This window comes from Podarcis liolepis, assembly GCF_965112155.1.
Source record: "Podarcis liolepis genome assembly, chromosome: 7".
NCBI classification, from domain to species: Eukaryota; Metazoa; Chordata; class Lepidosauria; order Squamata; family Lacertidae; genus Podarcis; species Podarcis liolepis.
In genome coordinates this window covers 59,270,341-59,285,572 of record NC_139561.1, presented here as the reverse complement: position 1 = coordinate 59,285,572, position 15,232 = coordinate 59,270,341, and the positions used below count along the sequence as shown (strand labels likewise).

The following is a 15,232-nucleotide window of genomic DNA, read 5'->3' as shown; positions in this document are numbered from 1 at the left end:
CTTCCCTGCTTCCTGGCGGTGACGCTGGTCCCGATTTCCAGCTGCTCCCCCCTGAGTCCCCTCTGGCTCTATCTTCCTGAGGTGCCCCCCTAGACTCCCCCCTTGCCCTGGCCACTGGTGCTCCTTTCTGTGAATCCTCTGATTCACTGGAAAGACTAGGAGATCTCGGGTCGTCGTCATCACTCATCTTTTCTTCTGCCTCCTCCCCTTCGCTCTCTGTTTCCTCCCTTGCCCGTGCCTCTGCTCCTAAACCCCTGACAGCAATGGAAACACGACCCTGAACACGACCTGGAACTCCCAGAATCTTGCACGACTCGCGGAGATTGGGATGCCATGTAACAAAAAGCAAACTCCTGGAAGATAACTCCATCCTGTCTCTCAAGGCTGATCATTCAACGGAATTTGTCAGCATCGTGCTCCCTTTATACATTTTAATTGAATCAGCACGTCTCTTGCTCACAAAGGATTTAAGGGTACTCCAAGGGCTGCATGGGAGACTTTGGGCTTGAAAGGAACTGCTTTTAAACAAATTGAAGTTGGAGGAGCAGATGTTTTTTAGTAACTCTGGTTCTGGAACACCCTTATTTCATTTATAATCCACCCAAAGAATCCTCAAAATTATAACAAGAAGACCATTAAACGTATAATATAACTATGGCTGGGTGTCAAGGGCGTTGTCGCCTCTGTGATTTCCAGCAACTGGAAACACTGAACCCAAAGTATGATATAGCAAACAAGCGAAACCAACAGGAAACAAGCAACTCCAGAGCAAGGGCAGGTCTCACGTATGCCAGTTGCCCAAAGCTGATCCTCCTATTCTCCACTGGATGTTCAAGATCCCAGATAGCCATTTGTAAGCTGTCAATTTCACTCTGCTGCTCTGGGCTAAATTCATGACTATGTTCGCCATCTTCACTCTTTCCTTAAATTTTGTTGAAACAGACTCTGTTTTGGGACTACCCACAGGTATTCAACTGTCAGGGAGCCAGCCAGCAATAAATCACACGCAGTATGTGATGTTAACTCTTTATTAGCAGAAACCAGGTCAGCTCAGGAAAGCCAGGCCTAATGAGCACAACAACTCTTCTCAGTAGGTCTTGCACCTATGAGGCCATTGTGGAGGCTGAAGATCCCCGCCTTCCCACAGCTGCCTAAATCTCCTCCTCCTGTGGGTCCTTCCCATGCAATCTGGAACTCTGCTGACATGGCTGTCTCTGCTCCACCCTCTTCAGACCTCTTCTCATCCTGGAAGATCAGTGGGGAGGGGATATATCAGAAAACTAATATTAAGATCTTAGTTGGGAGCCTTCCCAGGATTTTCTTGGCAGCTGAACCTGGGACCTTCTGCATGCAAAGTGTGATGCTCTTACCACTGAGCTTCTTTGACTTAGTCCCACAAAAGCAATAAAATAACAAAATGGAAAGTTAATCAGTTAAGACCCCCAATGACAGCATTAAAACAGCAGCCACATTAAAAGCGGAAGAGATTGACTATGTTTTCAGCCTCTTTCTGGAAGTCATCAGGAATGTGGCCAGGGGAACATCTTTCCAGAGGTAACACTTCTTTTTGCCATCCACCTTAGTTCAAAAAACATGTGTGGGAGTCCTCTGAGAAAGGCAAGTCTTTGTGGGACCTAGTCACTCTATTCTCAAGCCATTTAGGGGCTTTAAAGATTAAGGCCAGCAAACTGGTGGCCCACATCGTTTTTTAAGAGCTAACAAAACTATGTTCCGTAACACTTGAATCAGTTTCCTTTCAGTTTCTTTAGAATGAAGATCAGTGGGGACTGTGGTGTCTTTGTAATATTGGTTTTATTTACACATCTATTCATATGGAGCATATCTTCCTCCCCCATTAGGTTTCTAGGAGAGAACATAGAAAGCCACAGCTTTCTATGGACTCAGCACAGAGAGCAAGACAGGTTTCTGAGCCTTCCACACCCCAGATCCAGACCAAGGCTGGCCTAGGCCTATTGTTCTGTCATAGTCACCAATGACTATGGGGAGCCTGCATTCCGGAAGTGAATGTTGCTGGAGTTTTAAAATCTAAACCAGGCATATCTTCAGAATCTGTCATGAATGAAATAGTTGGGGGGGAAACAAATGGAATCTGAAGTGTAAACAGAGCAACATTGGGGTGCGAATGAACAACAATTTGAATGCAGCTTTTTTGTTTGAGTTAAGAAACCTAGGATATTCTGACAAGGGATCATAATACAGCCCATATACATAGCACATGTTAAATGATGAAACACAGCAATGTGCATGAATTTCACTGGAATGAGATTCTTTCAAATGCAAACAGGCAGCAGCTGTTCCATTCCTGATGCATTAAAACCAACTGCATTTGCAAACAACATGGACCAAGCATTCCAACGCAAGATTAGGAAGAATTTTCTAAGAGTAAGAGCTATTCAGCAATGGAACAAACCCCCTCAAAAGGTGATGGAGGGTTTTTAATAGAGGTTGGATGGCCATCTGTCAGGGATTCTTTAGTTAAGATTCCTGCATTGCAGGGGGTTGGAGTAGATGACCCTTTGGGTCTCTTCCATCTCTACAGTTCTATGACTATATTAAAAGATTAGCTCCCACCATCTTTCTCTTATAGCTTTCTATCACCACACCCTGTTTTATAGCAAAACTAGGGAGCAACGATTTAATGACTGGAAACTTTTTTATACATACCATTAGGGATCTGTATAAAGACCCTATTGATAGGCACTCAGCTAACAGAAAAACTAGGATACAGACTGGCTGACTATTCTTCAAGTAAAACACTTTACTTCCAACCCTATAGGGATGTCTCAAGCCATCAGACCACTCAAACCCATAGAACAGCTTCTCCTAACTATTACACATCTAAAAATTACTGTCACATGGTAATCTAGGTTCCTTAAAATCTCTGTAGGAATCAGATTTGATCTGTAATATTGAGCCAAGTGAGCGGCATAACTTTTTGGGGGAAACAACCATTTAAGTCTATATCAGCAAGGACAGAAAGAAATGCAACATAGGTCTCAGATGCTATAAAACAAATTCGCAAGCAAACCCACCAGGTTGGAGAGGTTGCTAAGAATTGGGACCTTATTGCCACATGTGGTGGAGCTGCAAGAAAATTCAAGGTTTTCATAGCTTAAGAATAGACGAAGTGGAACAGTTCCCTGTGATCCCAAACTACAATTATTAAACTTGTTTACTGAAGGCTTAAAAGACTTTTTGTTTAAAGAACTATTAATCCTTTTTATGGTGGCTGCTGGACAGGTTTTAGCTCAAAATTGGAAATCAGCTGCTAATTTGATACGGGATCCATGCTATGAGAAGAGTTGCACTCATAGAAAAGCTATCTAAGATTTTGCACTCATAGAGTTGCACTCATAGAAAAGCTATCTAAGATTTTGATGACATATGGTACATTCCCCCCCCATGTCAGAAACTACAGGACAAAGACACTGCCATTGACTCTGTGGAGCAATCTACTTGGAGAATGAACATTACCCAATATTTACAATTGATCTCAATATTTACACATGATTTGTTAAACACCTTAAGTCTATGCAAATTATATGAATTATATGGGATGACTGGGAAGGAGGGGGAGGGGAAATGGGGGTGCTTTCGAGTTAGAGATTTTAACTGTATTTACTACTGAAAATGCATAAATGAAGCATATTTTTCAAAAAACCAAAAACCTGGGATATTGTGGAAGGGAGGATACAGCTTAACATCTCTCTGTAAGCTTGTTGAAAGAACAGAACATTATACTCATGACCTTTCTGATGACTGTGTGTGGGATGTTTCTTATTTGGCTCCATCAGAGTAGGAAAGTGAGGCAGGTGAGCTGTGCTGTGCCGGATGATTTCACTGTGTCATCAGCACTACAGACGACACCAGAACCTGCCTTGAATCATGGAATCACATAATTGTAGAGATGGAAGTGACCCCAACGGTCATTTAGTACATCCCCTGCAATGCAGGTATCACAGCTAAAGAATCCCTGACAGATGGCCATCCAAACTCTGTTTAAAAACCACCAAGGAAGGAGAGTCTACCGCCTTCCAAGGGAGCTCATTCCATTGTCAAACAGCTCTTACTGTCAGAAAGTTCTTCCTAATGCTTAGCTATAACCTCCTCTATTGCAATTTGAATCCATTAGTTGTAGTCCTACCCTCCGGAGCAGCAGGGTGACAGCCCTTCAGATATTTGAAGATGGCTATTGTATCACCTCTTCATCTTCTCTTCTCCAGGCTAAACATACGCAACTCCCTCAACCATTCGGACAGAGAATGAACCAGAGAGATGGCCTGTCCAAGCTAAATAACTACCTGCATGGACTAAGGATTATCTTTTGTAGTGCTGGGTTGTGGGAGTATGGAGAGGGAGAAATATGGTGATTTAACATGCAGTTTCCCCCCAAGTCTCCTTTTAAGGCAGCTGGAAGGAATAGCCAACTGAAAGGATTCAGCCTATTACAAGAGATGGGAAGTAACAACGGGGACTCGCTAAGCTGGGGCACACTTGTTGAGTTTTGCAATGACAGTTACTTTTTAATCTTAGAACAAAGCCCTTGTTATTTACTTCTGCCTTGATTCTTGGACCCAGCACTGGCGTAGCTGGAACATCCCTTATTCACCCATCAAGGATCACTGCCTGACTCTCCCCTCTTGCACACATTACACAATCCCTTCTCTGCCTGCTGTGCATTGTATTCATTTACTCTGTAACAGCCTGTCCCATCCTGACTTCCGGAGCACAGTGTCTTAGTAAACTGCCTGTACCGTAACAGTTCCTCTTTCTTGAAAAGAATGTTTGATGTCACAATGGATCTGGCTGTACTTCTAGAATAGCTGCAACTGGAATCTATGCAGAGACTTTGAGCATGACAGGCATTGGATACGAAGGAGTACACATCATTGCATGTCTAATATATATTAAGGATAATATACCATTGCATGCTATGTTAAATACATACTAAGGATTACCTACTATTGCATATTAAATAGCAGGAATGGGAGGGAAGCTGGTGCAAAATTTTGGCTAGATGTTTGCAATTACAAGATCCCCCACTCCCTATGTCTTCCAAAACTGAACTGCTAGATGTTCAGGTGGGGTGGGGGGGAGGCTGAAAATGGAGAGCCAGTGTGGCATAGTGGTTAGCGTGTTGGACTAGGACCTTGGAGACCAGGGTTCAACTCCCTACTCAGCCATGAAGCTCACTGGGTGACCCAGTCACTGCCTCTCAGCCTAGCCTACCTTGTTGTCGCAGGATTGAGGAGAGCTGGTGGTGGACCATGTATGCCACTTTGGAGAGAAAGGTGGTCTTTGAATGCAATAAATATAAATAAATGAATAGAAGAATGGCAATGAATGTACAAGAACATTTTACAGCATGGGCATTGATGCCAGAACATTGGGACTGTGCCTTGTAAATAGGGGTTGCTTGAGGCTTTGCCTTATGACAATGTTCAGTGATATGCCACATCAGCAGTATGTTTGATAGCATAGTATACTGATAACATGTGGTGGACAGAACAATCAAGAGACACCATGGGGATGGTTGATGGTTCATGGAGGGACGTTGGGTGAGGGACTGTGAAATGTTGGTCTCCCAGGGTGAGAGGCTGGGAGAAGCTGCTACTTTCTGTAGCTAAGAATAATAATAATAAAAATAATAATTTTTATTTATACCCCACCCTTCCCAGCTAGAGCTGGGCTCAGGGCGGCTAACACCAGTAAAATTACAATAAAAACATAAGGGGGGGGGGAAGAAAAGAAAAAACCAATTTAAAATGTGGGTTAAAATACAATTTAAAATGCAGCCTCATTTTATTGGTAGCCCATAGATCAAAACCATAAGGGGAGGGAAACATAAGGGTCAGACTGAGTCCAAATCAAAGGCCAGATGGAACAGCTCTGTCTTGCAGGCCCTGTGGAAAGATGTCAAGTCCCGCTTGCCCCTGGTCTCTTGTGACAGAGCATTCCACCAAGTCGGGGCCAGTACTGAAAAGGCCCTGGTCCTAGCTGAGAACTTCCTTTAAGGGGAGGGGGGAAGCAGCCCTGGGCTGGTGGTGGTGGTAGGAGGAGAAGCAGGCTGAGCGCCATAGAGGAGGACCCGCCAGTCATTGAAGGTGCACTGCTGCTGCGTTCTGCTCCTCCCCTTGGCTCCTCCCTGCGTTCCTGAGTCACACAAACACACAATATGTGCATCATCGGCTCCCCCAATCTTCTGCTCAAGTTGGTGCCTCTGGCTGTACACATAATTCCCGGACATGGGGACCACCCACCCATGCACTTCCATCTTGGGACACCTCCCACTCACAGCGCTTCCATCTTATCAGCATTCAGCCTCAGTTCTTAGCCCCCATGCAGTCCATTACTGCTTCCAGACACCTGTTCAACACCTCCACATCCCCTCCTGATTTGGATGGAAGGGAGTTATATATGGCTGCATGTCAGGAGCTGGATTAAAAATCAGTTCAGCTCTTGGATCTCATATCCTCTTATTCCCTTCTGGGGTCCTCAAGCGCTCCTTGTTAATATCAAATAATCCACCAGTAGCTGGGCAGAGATGAGTCACTGCTGTAACCACCCACCTTGGCCTGGAAAGGTGATGCAATTTCTCGCAGCTTGTTACAGGAAAAACAAGCTTCTTTTGTAACTATGGTGACGTGCATCACCCATCTCTGCGGGAAGAAGCTTCGAGGGACCAGCCGGCAGAAAAGTGTCAGACGGAAAACATTGCTTGCTCCTTCCTCTTCCTTGGTTGTGGACCATGGAGACAAACACAGTCTTTTGGAGCAGAGCCAACAAATCAGGGGAAAAAACCAGAAAAAGAGGAGGGGGGACCAAATAGGGAGGGGAATGCAATGGAGTGGCTGGGGAAAGGCGAAGGGAGGAAGAGACACGCAGATTGAAAAAGGGCAGAAGGAACCATCTCCTAAGAACATAAGCAAAGCCTGCTGGATCAGGCTAGTGGCCCGTCCAGTTCAGCATCCTCTTCTCACAGCGGCCAACCAGATGCCTGTGGGAAACCCACAAGAAGGATCCGAGCCCAATAGCCCTCTCCTCCTCCTGCAGTTTCCAGCCACTGATTTTCAGAAGCATTGCTGCTTCGCCCGTGGAGGCAGAGCATAGCCACAGGGCTAGTAGCCATTCATCATCTTCTCCTACATGAATTTGTCCAATAATCTTTTAAAGCCATCCAGGTCTGTCAGTACCTCCTGTGGGAGCAAGTTCCATAGTTTAACTGTGCACTGTCTGAAGAAGTCCTTTCTTTTGTCCTCCCTGAATCTTCAAACATTCAGCTTCATTGGATATCCACAAGTTCTAGTGTTATGAGGGAGAGAGGAAAACTTCTCTCTCTCCACTTTCGTATGCCATGTCTAATTTTATAAACGTCTATTGTGTCACCTCTTACTTGCATCTTATCTAAGTCACAAAGTCCCATGCACTGCAATCTTTCTTCATAGGGGACTCTCTCCATTGCCTCGATCATTCTGGTTGCCCTTTTCTGAATCTTCTCCAATGCTACAACATCCTTTTCTAGGTGAGGGGACCAGAACAGTACACAGGATTCCAAATGTGTTCACGCCTGAGATGTGTATCGCAGCATTATGATAGCAGCAGCTTTATTTTCAACTCTATCCCTAATTATCCATTATCATGGAATTTGCCCTTTTCGAGGCCACTGCACAACCAGTTGACAGCTCATTGATTTTCTGGACAGAGCATTTTGTGATTCACACAGAGAAGTCTCCTCCCACCTGCTCTTTAAAATTTGGGAGAAGTTATTTGGAGATTTGATCTCCGTGTTGAGTCACAGGTATGCAAATGGCATACAACTCGACCTCCCTTTCCCACCCACCCCTGTCCCAAGTGTTGAATGGTTTCTTTAAATGTAAAGGTTCATCATTGTTCCACTCCATGTGTATGTCTTTAAGGGGCCAGAGCAAGGGCCAGAGCAAGATAACGAGACCCAGCTTTACAGCTGTGAAACATAGCAGGTGCTGCTGAGTTGTATTTGATTAAGGTGTGTCAGCATTTGGGTAGAGTATATAAGGAGCAGCATCTAGCTCTCCCATTACCCTGGGGGATGGGTTGGTGGTTGGGTCATGTTTGTTTGTTAATGGATTTAGTGTAAATGGAGTTTTTGTTTTTCTTATTAAAACCTTCTTTAAGTTATTTTTGAGTCCCTTCTTTTTAATGCATGATCTCCCCAGCAAGCTCTCTGCAGCGTCACTATACTGCAAAAAGCCAACATCTTTGGTTATGGGCCCAGCTGCTGAGTGGATGACTGCATATTTTTGGACTCTGAGAAAGGTTTGAAAACTCCTTCTCCTGTTAGCGTAGTTTTTGTGGGACTGGAAGAGTTCCAGAATGGTTGACCGGGTTCCTGAAGCTGAGAAGGCTCTGGTCTTCCCACAGCTAACAGATGAGAACTATAGTTTATGGTCTTTTCGGGTGGAGGCGCTTTTGACCTCTCGAGAAGTATGGACCTATGTAACTGATGACCCTCCTAACCCTGTAACTAATGCTTGGTCGAAAGGAGATGCAAAAGCCAGGGCGATAATTAATTTGGCAGTCAGCGACCAGCAAGTAGTCTATATAAGAAATAAGAAAACTGCCAAAGAAATGTGGGACAGTCTTGCAGCAGTGCATGTTAGAAAAGAGTCAGCGTCTGCATTGACGTTTTTCAAGCAGTTGTACCAGACGAAGCTGCAGCCTGGTGGTGATTTGGCAGCACACTTGAGACGTCTGGAGGCGATACGTGGCGAATTAATTCGAAGGGACATGGAGGTACCTGATATTCAGTATGTTTTTATCATCCTTTGTTCCCTTAATGAGGACTTTGATGGTATAGCTAGCCAGATATCTGCTGTTCCACCAGCACAATTAACTGTGGAAGGGGTAACGGCAAGATTAATGGGCGAGTTGGATAGAAGGGAGGCTTGTGCCATAAGCACTCCTGTTTCCAGAAAGAATGAGGAATGCCATATGCAAACCTGTGGTGATACAACTGCATTTAAAGCTGCAAAGCGTTGTTGGTTCTGCAATAAGCAAGGACATTTTGCAAGGGACTGCAGATCCAAAAGAAAGCAAAGTACTCCCAAGCCTGTTTCTGTTCGTCAATCACGGTCGTCAGCCCAGCAGCCGGCATCGTACCGTAAGGACAGAAACGAGCCGCGAGCTTTTCACGCTCGGACTAAAGATAGTAAAAGAATTAAAGATGCCAAGTGGAAGTCTTTTGTTATCGACTCAGGAGCATCGCAGCACGTCTGCAATGATCGAAGCTTGTTTATTTCTTTCGAAGAGGAAATTGGTAATGTACATTTAGCCAATTCACAAGTCTTGCAGTCGCTTGGCAGGGGTACTGTTAAACTTGACTCTTTAAACATTACAATAGCGAACTGCATTTACTGCCCCTCAATGGACAATTTATTATCAGTAAGGTGTTTTGCTCGTCAAGGCATAACTGTGCGTTTCTTAAAGTCAATGTGTGAGTTTTTCGAAGGGAACAAACGTCTATTGTATGCCCGGGAATCTGATGGTTTATATAGACTGTATTTTCGAACCTACTCCCAATTGCCTATAAATTGCAGAGCAGCACAGTCAAGCCAGGGGTTGAGGAATGTAAGGCCACATTCTGGGTGTGTCCACATGGCGCACAGAATTCTGGGACACCTGAATTTTGCTGATGTAATTAAGACACAGAATATTGTCAATGGCCTCAACTTAAAACCATGTAAATTCTTTATGCAGTGTCTATCTTGGTGCAAGAATAAGATTAAGGTTGCACGCAAGGGTAGGTGCTCAGATAGGAAAGTAACTGAGCCATTTGAGCGTGTACATTGTGATTTAGTTGGGCCACTCCCACCATCATTAGGAGGTTCAAAGTACTGGCTTACCCTGATAGACCAGTATAGTAGATATTGTTGGACTTATGCAATAGCTGAGAAGTCCCAAGCATTTGAGAAGTACAAGGTTTTTTGCAACTGGGTAAAAACGCACTTTAACAAACCAATTAAGAACCTGTTTTCTGACCGGGGCGGGGAATTTGTTTCTGAGGATTTTGAGAAATTCCTGGAAGCGCAGGGGACTACTCATGAGTTATCTTGCCCCCGAAGTCCCTGGCAAAATGGGCTTGTTGAAGTTGTGCAGCGTGACTTGCAGGCAGGGGTTAAAACTTATCTGCACGATGCTAATCTGCCCAAAGCGTTTTGGGCTGAAGCACTCCATGCTTTTTGTTATGTTAGAAATCGCAGTTATCATTCTGGTTTAGATGTCACCCCCTATGAGAAGTTGTTTAAAAAACGCCCTAATCTGAAATACCTACGTATTTGGGGTTCAGATGTAATTATGCATTATCCCGCTAAGCAGAAATTGGGTGAGCGTAGTGTTCAGGGAAAATTAATGGGCTACCAGCAGGGGGCGTACAGAATTTACATACCAGCAACTGGCAAATTTCATATTACCAGAAGCATGATACAAACTGTAAATTGGAATGGAGTTGCTGTTTTCCAAGATACTAATGGTATAAATGATACTGAGGAAGAAGAGGAAGAAGCAGCAGGAGGAGAAAATGGTGCTTCTGAATTAATAGAAAAAGACAAAAAGCCTGTTGAATCTGATAATTTGTTTGACTTAAAGTCACAGGCACCTGAGGGGAGGTTAGATTCTCTTGAGTTTTCTGACCGTGAGCTTAGCCTACAGGCACCTCTTCAATCTGACAGTGATGATTTACAACCTGAAACTAGTGGTTCACTTAGTCCCATTAAGTCTGAGGAGTCTGACTCTCCTTCCGGACTGAGACGTTCAGATAGAAAGAGGCAGAAGCCACAGCGTTTTGCAGATGAACATTTTAATACTGTGTATGCCAATAAGGCGGTTTTTGAGCCGAAAAGCTACAATGATGTTCAGAATTTACCTAAGCACCAAGCTGTAAATTGGTATAAAGCTATGAACTCTGAGATAGCTTCTTTAAAAGAGCATAACACTTGGTCTCTTGTACCACAAACCCCAGATATGAGACTTATTGATTCAAAATGGGTTTATAGAGTTAAAATGAATGACAAAAATGAAGTTGTAAGGTACAAGGCAAGACTAGTTGCTAGAGGTTTTCAACAAATTCCAGGCGAAGATTATGATTTGTGCTATTCACCAAGTGTAAAATATGAAACAGTTAAGCTTTTGTTAAAAGATGCATCACAACGTGGACATTCTGTTTATCACCTAGATATAAAAACTGCATATTTGTTTGCAGATTTAAAAGAACAAATTTTTATGCGTGTCCCTGAAGGCATAGATGCTGCTGAAGGTTTGGTATGCAAATTAAATAAATCCCTTTATGGTCTGCACCAAAGCGGAAGGAATTGGCACCAAACTTTAGCAAAAGAATTGCTAGATATTGGTTTTTCACAAGGAAAGGCAGACAATTGCGTGTTTATAAAGGAAAGGGCAAACTCTGTAACAAAAATATGTGTGTATGTAGATGACGTGTTAATTTCTACAAAAACTAAACAGGAATATGAACAGGTAGTTTCACAGTTAAAGAAGAAATTTGATGTGGTGGAATTGGGCATAGCTAAAAATTACTTATCCATGCAAATTGAGAAAGGCAAAAATGGATCTTTTCTGGTTCATCAAACTGCAAAAATTGATGATCTAGTTGAAATGCTACGTTTAGAAAATGCAAATGGAAAGGAAACACCTATGGTGTGTGGTTTCACCTTTACAGGTGAAGATAAGCCATTTCCTAACAAAACTTTGTATCGTTCTGCTATAGGCAAGCTAAATTTCATTCAAAGAATCTCAAGACCAGATATAACTTATGCTTTTCACTTTCTGGCAAAATTTGTGGAAAAGCCCACTACACAATGTTTCTCTGCTCTTAAGAGAGTGGTAATGTACCTTAAACATACCAAACATTATAGGTTGCAGTTTACAACATGTATTGACAAAGGTTTTGAAATTTTCTGTGATGCATCTCATGCAGTAGAACAAAATAATTGCAGGGGTGTGTCTGGTATGGTGTTTTGTTATAACGGTTGTCCATTTGAATGGAAGTCCCAGACACAAACCATTATTTGTCTCTCCACAACAGAGAGTGAATTATGTGCATGCGTTCAGGCCACTCGTGATGTAGAATGGTATCTGCAAGTATTCGCAGACCTACAGATGCAAGTAACACTACCAGTAAAAGTTTACCTTGATTCCCAGAGTGGACTTGCTATCCTGTGTTCAGAGACCAATACGCAGCGCACTAGAGTCTTAAGATTACGTTTAGAATTTGTAAAGAAACTAATTGCTGATGAAATGGTTGTATTTAAATATGTTCCAGGTGACAATCAAATTGCGGACATTTTTACTAAAGCACTTCCAAAGGTTACACATGAAAAACATGTACAAAGTATGCTTTATGTTTTTGTTCCACAATGATGAACCGCAGGGGAAATGTTGAATGGTTTCTTTAAATGTAAAGGTTCATCATTGTTCCACTCCATGTGTATGTCTTTAAGGGGCCAGAGCAAGGGCCAGAGCAAGATAACGAGACCCAGCTTTACAGCTGTGAAACATAGCAGGTGCTGCTGAGTTGTATTTGATTAAGGTGTGTCAGCATTTGGGTAGAGTATATAAGGAGCAGCATCTAGCTCTCCCATTACCCTGGGGGATGGGTTGGTGGTTGGGTCATGTTTGTTTGTTAATGGATTTAGTGTAAATGGAGTTTTTGTTTTTCTTATTAAAACCTTCTTTAAGTTATTTTTGAGTCCCTTCTTTTTAATGCATGATCTCCCCAGCAAGCTCTCTGCAGCGTCACTATACTGCAAAAAGCCAACACCAAGGATCTGTGCTTTTCTTGGACAGGTGTATGGAAGCTGTTAGGAAGTGCAAGCTGAAATTTAAACCAGATGAAATGGGAGGTAATGTGTGCTGGGGAGCTGGCTGATGAGGTCGCATACCCCCTGAAGGACGGGCTGGGGACAGGGAGATGACTTTCACTGACTTGTGCTGCTATGCTAGGCTGTGAGCCATAAGCACGACCGTATCCAGAGTGGCTGGACCTGACTTCAATTACTCATTCACTAGTGCTAACCAAGTTCAACTACTGTAATGTGCTTCATGTACAGCTACTTTTGAAGATGGTTCAGAAACTTCACTTGGTGCAAAAAATGGATGCTCTTCTGTTGATGAGGGCTTGAAACTGGAACACATAATGCCGGTTGTGCACCTGTTGCACTGGCTACCAGAATCCACACAATGAGCTCCAGTGCATTCACAGTCAGGTAACAAGTGGTTTATATTCTCAGATCAATGGAAGATATAGGGCAGATCCCGTTAGACCTTTGTAGGGGTATTTCTGGCTTGGCAGCAAGGAATCAGGCTAGCCCTCCTTTGTTTGTGAAACAAGTTGGATGACGACATAGAGGTGTTTGTTGGCTGGGAAGGCTTAGCTGAGATGCGAGGTTTCTTTTTATCATAAATGCAAGTGGGAACCTCCAAAGAAGAAGTGAGGCTTTCCCATCATTGCAGCAGAGTAAAAGTCTACGTGGCTTCTGGTAGCAAGTCAGATGTGGATGAATCATCTCCCAAGCTTAGCGGGGACACCAGTGCCTCACCAGAAACAATGAAATGCATCACAAACAGGGACAAATATTTGCATAGAACTCACGTATCCTCATTTATATGCATAGGCACAAATTTAGAAATGATTACTGTAATGTACATAGAAATAGAATGCCTCTCACCATAGGGGGGCCTGGTGAGTCTATTCCATGTCCAGCCTATTCACCAGATGCTCACAGGAAACTTCAAGCTCCTTCCCCAGCTCTCCCTTCTCAAGGTTATCCTTAAACTAGGCAGCCCTTTGAGGACTTTTCCAAACTGAGCCTGATGGATCAGGCCAATGGCTCATCTAGACCAGCATCTTGTTCTCACAGTGGCCAACCAGATGCCTGTGGGAAACCTGTAAGCTGAACCAAGCACAAGAGGACTTTCTGTTTCTGTGGTTTCCCAGCATTGCTGCCTCTGGAGGCAGAGCAAAGACACCATGGCTAGTAGCCATGGATAGCCCAACATGCCTAATCCTTTTCTAAAGCCATCCACATTGGTGGCCGTCACAACCTCCTGTGGGAGTGACTTCCTAAGTTTAACTGTGTGCTGTGTGAAGAAGTCCTTTCTTTTATCTGTCCCTAATCTTCCAGCTTCATTGGATGTCCATGAGTCCTAGCGTTAGGAGAGAAGGAGAAAAAACCTTTCTCTATCCACTTGCACAATAGATTTGTATAATGGTATTATGATACCAGCAGTTTTATTTTCAATTTCTTTTTCACAGTTGCCACACACTGGGTGGGCATCTTCATTGAGATATCCTCTGTGACCTCAAGGCCTCATTCCTGGTCAGTCACTACCCATTCACACCCCATGAGTTTATATGTGAAATTAAGATTTATTTTGCCCTGACACGCATCACTTGTTTACACTGAATTGCATTTACCATTTTACCACCTATTTGTTCAGTTTGGAGGGGTCCTACTGGATCTCTTCACAATCCCTTTTTGTTTTAATGACCCTGAACATGTTAGTATCATCAGCAAACTTGGCTGCCTCACTCCTATTTCTAGATTGTTTAGGAACAAGTTAAGGAACAGGTCCCAAGACCAATCCTTGAGGGACTCCATTTTCTACATCCTGCTTCCTGCAACTTAACCAATTCATTGTCCATAGAAGGACCCCTCCCCTTATTCCATGACTGTTAAGCTTACTCAGGAGTCTTTGGTGAGGCACTTTGCTGAAAGTTTTTTCCAAGTCCAAGTATAATATGTCAACTGGATCACCTCTATATGCTTGTTGACACTCTCAAAGAACTCTAAAAGGGTTGAAAGACAGGACTTTCCCTTACAGAAGCCATGCTGGCTTGTCCTTCTATATGCTTGGTTATTTTTACTTTAACAATACTTTTCACCAGTTTTCTTGGGACAGATGTTAAGCTAACCAGCCTGTGATTTCCAGGATCCCCCATGAACCCATCCCTGCCACGTGTTCTGGAAAAAATGGGACATCCTGTTTTTTCACATGAGTTCATGGTAGCCATTTTGGGTGCCATGATCTCATGCACTCTTGCGCTATGGTCTCAGCCGCCCAAAAGTGCTTTTTGGGGATGCAATCTCATGTGGTGTCCCAAAACACACGAGATCACAATCCTGAAAAAAACCACTTTCTTGGGGTATGTGTGTGAGAG

At 43.4% G+C, this 15,232-nt stretch overlaps 1 long non-coding RNA gene across 1 annotated transcript; it reads right to left on the bottom strand.

Moving 5' to 3' along the window:
- Positions 1 to 1,014: 1,014 nt before the first annotated feature.
- On the bottom strand, positions 1,015 to 4,798 carry LOC310710694. Its single transcript, XR_014528186.1, has 2 exons — positions 4,576 to 4,798; positions 1,015 to 1,245 (listed from the first exon to the last, which is right to left on the bottom strand). It is a non-coding gene; the product is annotated as an uncharacterized lncRNA (long non-coding RNA).
- Positions 4,799 to 15,232: the final 10,434 nt, after the last annotated feature.